Genomic DNA, 8,300 nt, shown 5'->3' on the forward strand with positions numbered 1-8,300 from the left:
CTCTTGTGCCTGGTGTTGGCTTTCCTCCCCCAACCCTGGCAGGTTCCTTCAGGACTCCAACTTCCTACCCAACACCCCCCACCACCACCACTTGGGCTTCAAATTTCCCTGCCCACGTATCCCAAGGCCTCAGTCTCAACACCCTACACACTCACCCAGGACACCCTAGTACTTCCCACTGTTTGCCTCCACGTTTTTGCCACGTGATAAAACAAGTGCCATCCTACAATTTTCAGATCAGAGCATCTTTTGCTTAGTCTCGCCCACTCAAATACAGAAGGGTCCCTTAACCCCTCTTGTCTTTCTGATGTTTGTCACCCCATAACTAATGCGTGTGTAGTTGACACTGATGCCAGATATGAAGGGTAGAAAGGAAAGGAAATATGTTGGTTAAATAGAAAGCTAGCATTCCTATTTGAAAGATCACGCAATGCAAGCAAGCAGGTGCAGGTCTTGATCTAGACTGTGCTCCTACTAGGTGAGTGTGAAGCGGCCCCACCTGCCAAATGGAAGCATGTCCTGTGGAGGAGTCTTTCTTGCTCTGGCCTTGCTCCTAGCCTCATAAGCAGAGGTCCCATTGCTCTCCACTGTGTCTCCAGAGACAGGGGTGCCCTCTGGTGGCCGTTGGCTGGCCGGCCCTGTCAAAATTTTGCTGTATGACTTGGGACAAGTTTACCCTTTCAACTGCCTTTCCTATTAAACAGATGAAACTCTCTTCAGTGTTTGTTCTGTGCATTTTTTATTGTTTTAAGTGCAATCATTAGGGCCCCATAAGAGCACCACTCAGAAACACACTGAGAACTGTGGATTGATCACAGGCAGTGAGAGGAAGCCTGGCCCTGGTACAGCAGTGTACCCCAGCAGCAACTCTGCCCTGGCCTAGCTCTGCCTTCCCTCCATGCAGGTAACCCTTTGGTTTCCTCCAGTGCGGTGGAAGCAGGTGACTTTCTCAGGGTTCACTCATTGTCCCCATCTCCACAGCCCTGAAGCCCTCTGCCCTCCGCCTTTGATTCCAGCTCTAATCCAGGACCTCTCCTGGCCCCAGGCAGAAGATGTCTTTGTCATCTCCCACCGTCCCTGTACAGAAACCATTGATGACCTAGATACTTGGAGGAAGACCCGAACTCTGTCCAGCTATGTTCGGGGTCTGCCTTTCCAGGCCAGTAAGACCTCACCACTTTTCCAACTTTCTTCTTTCTTCCTTTCTCATCTTCCTTCCTTCCTCCCTCTCTCATCTTTCTTTCTTCTTTCTTTCTCCTTCCTTTCTTTCTTCCCTTCTTTCTTTCTTTCAGATAGGGCCTCATGCATTCCAGGCTGGCCTTGAACAACATGTAGCCAAGGACCTTGAATTTGCAATCCTCCCACCTCCACTTCTTGAATGCCGGGATTACTGGTGTGCACCACTATATTTGGTTTATAATAATGCTGGGACTCAAACCCATGGCTTCATGCTTGCTAGACAAGCACTCTACTAACTGACTGCATCCCCAGCCCTTCCTCCTGTCTTTTATACCCCATTCTTCCTTAACCACAATGGGTGCCTTCCTACCCCCACCACCCCTGCCATTGCTTCAGCTCCTCTTTTGGACTACCATTGCTAGCTCTACCCAACACCTGCAGAAATCAGGCCTATGTTCTGTCACCTGAGCCCCGGAGTAATAGTCAATGGATAGTGGAGGTGGCAGAGCATACTTCCCACATCTCAGGACTCAGACTACCCTCCAACCAGGCTATAAACACCTGAGACCAATGGCCATATCTTCATTTTTTGCCTCCTGTTCTACCCTCTACACCAGGGCACAGGAGGGGCATTCATCAGATATCCTGCAGTTATGGGGAGGAGAAGTCGGATAAGTCTCAATGATGAGGGAAATGCTGCCCCAGCCCTAGGCTGCTCTCTGCTCAAATAATGCTCTAAGAACCTCTAAGAGGTAAACCAGGCCCCAGTGAAGGCCACCAAACCTGGGGAGACTTTTTCTTTTAGGGCTGGAGAGGAAATGTCAGTGGCAATTTACGGGGTGGTTGAGATTCATAGAGAAGGCTAGGAGAAAATTGTTCAGCTGCCTGTCGCATAAAATGAGAACAGAAGAAATACCGGACAGTAAATTTAGAACAAATAAGAAATATTTATTTGTGTTATGTGGAGTCAGCACAGTAGGGGGGTAGGCAGGGGAACTAGGCACTCACCCCCTGAGACATAAGTAATAGGAACAAGGTTTCTTTCTTTCTAAGAGCAGCATGGTTTTACAGCCAGTGACAAATGTGCTGTGTGTGGGTTGGCAGAGGAAAGGACATTAACCCAGCAGTTCCCCTGGCAGGAACCTCCCCTCCTCAGTCCCGCAGTGTATGTACTGAAAGGAGTGGGCCTGAAGACTGCAGCAATAGCCCAGAAAGTTCCATGCAAGAACTCAGAACCTAATTCAATCACACAATTGATTAAATGGTTGCTGGGCATTGGCTCTGTGCCAGGGACTATAGAAACAGAAAGAGGGCTGGATTGGGTACAGGTGGCTTCTAGCATTCTCCTGCCACTTACTAGCTGTGTGGTCTTACAAAGCACCCCCCTTTTCTAGGCCTCAGGCCCACAGACATACCATCTACACAAATGAAAATTTCACAGTCAGAGAAGGAGAACCGAATTCAAGCCTTCGTCCTTTTCTTTGACAATGTTTGTGTACTTCCGACTATGGTACTGACCTTCCCGAAGCCTTGGTTTCCTCACTGTAAATTGAGAGGAGTTATGTTCCTTGAGTCCAGTTGATGATGATGATTAAATGCAGTGGTTCTTACCAGCAGAAAGACCTGATTTGTTCTCCATAATGCCAGCTATTGTGGTCACCCTATTTTTACTTTAAGCCCATGCATAAAAAGCTGGTATCTTTGCCCTTTGGCAGAACACCTGGACTAGGCCATGTGAGGTACCCAGAAATGATCCAAAGGCTCACAGAGTATCTTCCTGTTCAGTTCAGCTGTAATGCCCTGGGTCATTAACAAGAGTTAGCCTAGACTCCTCTGAGCAGCCTGTTATCACCCTCATAAGAGCCCTGGTTCAGGTATTGTGGCACTGCATCATCCAGCCCAGAGGTTCCAAGGCCCTGGAGGACAGCCTAGGGAGGCACAAGTGCTTACAGAGTCTGGGTTTTACAGTGAGTCGTACTTGCATTGTGTTGTCGGTGTCTCCCAGCCAGGCTTGTGCTTCTGAGAACAGGTATTAGGTCTTAATACACCCAGCCCTGTCAACAATGCTGACATACCCTGGTGTGTCTTCCTTCCTGCACTTCTTGCAGCAAATCCAGTTTAAGAGCTGGGCATCTGCTCAACTCCCTCAAACCCCACTGGTAAGGATACTTCCCACTTGACTGCCATTTGTACCATTAAAGTGACATCCTGTATCTGATCAAGTTTGATTCTTAGAAGAATCCAGAAGGCTTTTATTGGCGCCCAGTTCACAGCTTGATAAACTGAGACCGTAGGGTTAAAGCAATGTTATCAGGAAGGCCTGCTGGTTAGTGACAAAGCTGAAAGATTTACCTGGTCCCCCCAACTGCAGGCACTTTCTTAGCCCTCAGCCTCAGGAGACCCTCAACTATAGTGCAGGCCTCAGCAATCCCACCGGATTGCACATCTGGATGCACAGCCCTTTCTGGCTGCCTCCTTTTAATACTTAGTCACAGGGTCATGTGACTTTCACATCATTCATTCCTCTTAGTTCTCTCAGGTTTCCGTGGCTTGATTTCTCTCCTTACCTGGTGGCCCACCAGACACTGGAGAAGAGGAAAGAGCATAGGCCTCTAAGGCAGAAAGATTCTCAGAGACAAGGTCAGAGTTTGCTTATTGGCTGGGTGTTTCAGGAGCGCTGTCTTCACTCTCTGAGCTTCAGTTCTCTAGCTACAAAAATGATTTACTAAGACTAATGCCACGAGGCAGTGAGGCAGAGAGAATGAGGCCAAGGATATGAGGAGGGGCCCTGTACAGTGGCCCTGAGCTTGCAGGCCTATAGGGGCCTCCTTGCCAGCAGAGGCTCTGTAGGTACAGGCAGGAGCAAGCAGCAGGAAAAAGAACAGACTCCCCCCTCTCACCCCCATCAGGCTGTGGTTGGGAACAGAAACTGATCAGACTCCCCAGCCCACAGTGGTGAAGATACCTGGCTTTTAGGAGCATGTGAGGATCAAGTCAGACCACAGTGTGTGGGAAGGGCCTGGCTCACAGGAGGGGCTGATTTTGTGTGGGCATACTGAGAATTCTGGCTTCACAATCAATAATGATGCAATTCACATATACTGTTCTGCATACAGTTCAGAGAACTCTTTCCCCTTTCATGATCTGGTTTAATGCTCAGAGCAATCTTGTACCAATTGCATTTTGCAGATAAGAAGTAAGGCTCCAGAAGGTCAACTACCTACAATGTTCCTCAGCACCCCTGAAGCAAAGCTCGCTCTATCCCCACTGTGTTCCAGTGCCTCTGAGATCCTTCTCATCCAGACAGCTCCTGACCTTTCACAGGGACGTCTGTGACCAACACCTCTAGCCTTTGTTTGAATACCTCTAGTGACAAGGAGCTCACCACCCACCAACCACTGGTGGAGAACTCTAATTCTCCATCTTTCGATTCTCACTCATGTCTGGTTTGTGTCCAGTTTCTAGTACTTCAGCATTCTAGGGAAGAACAAATCCTTTGAGGGAAGTCAACTTGAGACCAAGTCCTAGCTCTACTGTAGCATGACCATGAAGCTGCCTTAGGTCCCAGGCTATATGACCCTTTAATGTAATGGGCTCTGGGCTTGGCACCTAGCTCAATACAAAGGAGCTAATGCCATCAATAGTAGTCATAATAGTCCATAACCTACTTAGGATTAGCTAACTCCCTAGCCCCTTCCTCTCTTTGTAACCCCAGCTTTGGGTCCATGGTCTTGCTGTAGTCCGAGCCCACCCCGAGTTTCAGAATCAACTGATGATGACACTGTAGGCTAAGAACTCAAATTCAGAAAACAGGAAGTCATGTGTTTGCAGGAAAGCAGTGGCAGCAGCTGTGGGAGGTGACTGTGTAAGGCAAAGCAATGGATGTGATGCCAACCAAGTGACCACAACACCGGGTGCTCAGGTCCCCCCACACACACACCTTTCACTGAGCAGCCAACTTTCACTGTAGAGGAAAGATACAAGCAGTGATGCCAGCCACTACCTGAAGATTTTTTTCTATGCCTAGGACTACAGGTGAGTTATATGCAGGTATCACAGTGGTTCATATTTTATAGCTAGGGAAACTGAGTCTCAGAGACTTTCTTAACCATCACTTAGTACTGCCCTTAGAGGTCTTGCTGGTCATCAGGCCAGGGGAGAGGAGTCCTCACTAGCTGTAGAGCCCTTCCTTTTCCAAAGGTCAAATCAGTATAGCAAGAAATATCCTGCCTGCGTCCTGGGTGCTGCTTCTTTGAGGCCAAAAGGCACACAAAGTTAGATGGCAAAAACAGCTTGCTACCAAAAGGCCAGGACACATACTGTGGCTGGCTTACCTAGAAGCTCTCTGATCACCTTGACCTTCAAAGCAACTGTATATAATTTACAAATACCATATAATATGCCATTACTCTCTGTACTTGCCCCAGACCCCTCACACCCTTCCTTACTGTAAGTTAGATTGCAAATACTCATTACAAAGTTGAAAATCTGGTCACAACTACATACAAATTATGTATTCCCATAGACAAGATTTCAAAGGCAGAAAGGGACTATTTTATTCTTAGACTTAGAGAGCGTGCAGGCCATATTTGTACTTTCTGTATTTTTGTTTCCACTAAAATGGTGGCTTTGTGCAATATTTACATCTTTCTGTGATCATTTTCCTGTTTTTGAGTAAGTGAACTCATCAAAGCTCAGAAAAGTAGGAGAAATTATCAAAATCTCCCATAATTTCATAGGAGGAACTATCAAAATCTCCTATAATTCCATGCCCAAACACAGCCACTATGTGCCACTATGATGGAAGATTGTCTTCCAAAATTTCTGCTATTTATCAGTTGCAACCATTCAGCATCAAAATGTTTGTCCTAGAAAAAAACAAAACAAAACCTGCTTTTCTTCAGTTTGCATTATAACTTTTCATATGTTATAACATTTCATGTCATTTTATATAGTCGTGTTTCACATTTTATATCACTTCATAGTTTTACTGAATACCTTAAGTTTATTTATTTATTTATTTATTTATTTATTTATATATTTATTTATTTGTGTGTGTGTATGTGTGTGTGTGTGTGTGTGTGTGTGTATGAGCACCCGTGGTCCATGGCATGTGTGTGGAGGTCAGGGGACAACCTGACAGAGTCAGCTCTCTCCTGCTACCCTGTGGGTCCTGGGGTTTGAACTCAGGTGGTCAGCCTTCGCAGCAGGTGCATTTATCCGTGAGTCACCTCACCAACTCCTGAATATCTTTTCAGTGGTTGCCCGATAATATTTTCTCTATTCTGTGGATGGAATATATATATATATATTTATAATACATATATACAAAGAACAATATTATGTGTGAGGTATATATTTACATGCATACATCTACAGAGACAGAGGAAATTCATTATCTCCTCTTGAGGCTAGCTTGGCCATGTGGCTGCCGACTCCAGGGGCTGACACATACATAGTCATGATCTTACTGAACATTGGGTCAACATTTTCAGTCTAGAAAACCCTTTCAGAGTTCTATTTCATTTGATGATAACAATTGAGAGAGGTAAGCTGGGCAGCCCTGATTTGTCCCACTTTGCAAATAGAGACTGAAGGTCAGGGACGTAAAGTGATCCTTCCGTAGTCCCACAGTGCATATGTGTCAGAGCCTGAGTGAGAGGCAGCCCCCCCCCGCCCCCACCTGCCAGGCCTTTGTTTTTCTTTCACAGCCCTCACATTATGCTCAGCACATTAACACTGCTTAAAAGAAATCTACTCAGGCCTGTTTCCTACTGTTCTTCTCTTTCAGGTTATTTCTTTTCCTTTACCTCACTGTTTCTTTTCCATTATCCTGGCCTGTAGTTATGTCTGGTTGCATACTTATTTATCAGAGTCTGGTTCTAGGATCCACATATGAGGGACAACATATGTTGATTTCTTTTCTGAGTCTGTGTTACTTCACTCAGTATAACAGTTTCTAGTTCCATCCATTTACCTGTGAATTTCATAATTCCATTTTTAAAGAGCTGAATAATATCGTATTGTGTGTATGTACCACATCTTCATTATCCATTCACCAGTTCACAGACAACTAGTTGCTTCCAATTCCTGACTATTATGAAAAAGGAAGCAATAAACTTGGGTAAACAGGTATTTCCTTATAGGTTATACAGTTTGGATATATGCCCATGAGTGGTATGACTGGATCACATGGTAGATCAATTTCTAGTTTTTTGAGGACTCTCCACACTGATTTCCATAGTGACTGCACCAGTTTGCACTCCCACTAGAAGTGAATAAGAGTTCCCCTTTCTCCACATTCTTGCCAGCATTTGTAGCTATTTGTTTTATTGGCTCACTTTTGAAAGGTCATGTGAGAGAGTCAAAAGATGCTTGCTGGAGATCGCCCCAACTGTCCAGATCCATGAGGCAACCTTTAACATAGAGAAACCAAGTGTCTCCAATGCACGGAAATCCCTTCCATAGACTGCCTCTTTACCCAAATGATCATGTCCGTTGCTGTACAGAATCTTTTTTAGTTTCATGAAGTCCCGTTTGTCAATTGCTGAATGTAATGCATGTGCATTAGATTTTTCAGAGGGTCTTTTCCTACGCCTATAGGTTCCAATATATTCTCTACTTTCCACTCTGTTTGATTCAGGGTATCAGGTCTTACATTCAGGTCCTTGGTCCACTTGGAGTTGAGTTTTGAGCAATTCTTGCCCTTTTTTCCTGAGTGATTGATGTCTGGTTTAGAAAATCCTTTCCTACGCCTATATCTTGTAGGTTATTGCCCATGTTATCTTCTAACACTTTCAGAATTTCAGGCTTCACATTGAGGTCTTTGATCCATTTGGAGTTGACTTTTGTACAAGGTGAAAGATAGGGGGTTAGTTTCATTCTTCTACAGGTGGAGATCCAGTTTTGCCAGCACCATTTGCCAAACATGCTATTTTTCCTCCAGTGAATGTTCTTGGCATCTTTCTCAAATATCAGGTGGCTGAAATTGCATGTCCTCATATTCGGGTCTTCAATTTTGTTCCATTGATCTTTAGGTCTATTTTTGTGCCAGTACCATGTTGTTTTTATGACTATAGCTCTATAATACAGCTTAAAATCTGGTATGGCAATTTCCCGAG

General features: G+C 45.2%; 1 protein-coding gene across 1 annotated transcript in view; it reads right to left on the reverse strand.

Annotated features, from left to right (window-relative positions):
• Cd247 (CD247 molecule) overlaps positions 1-8,300 on the reverse strand; it is an 81,605-nt gene that overhangs the window by 7,607 nt on the left and 65,698 nt on the right. The window lies entirely within an intron of this gene.

The sequence above is a fragment of the Nannospalax galili genome, unplaced genomic scaffold (genome assembly GCF_000622305.1).
Source record: "Nannospalax galili isolate Female #2095 unplaced genomic scaffold, S.galili_v1.0 scaffold1811, whole genome shotgun sequence".
Lineage (NCBI taxonomy): Eukaryota > Metazoa > Chordata > Mammalia > Rodentia > Spalacidae > Nannospalax > Nannospalax galili.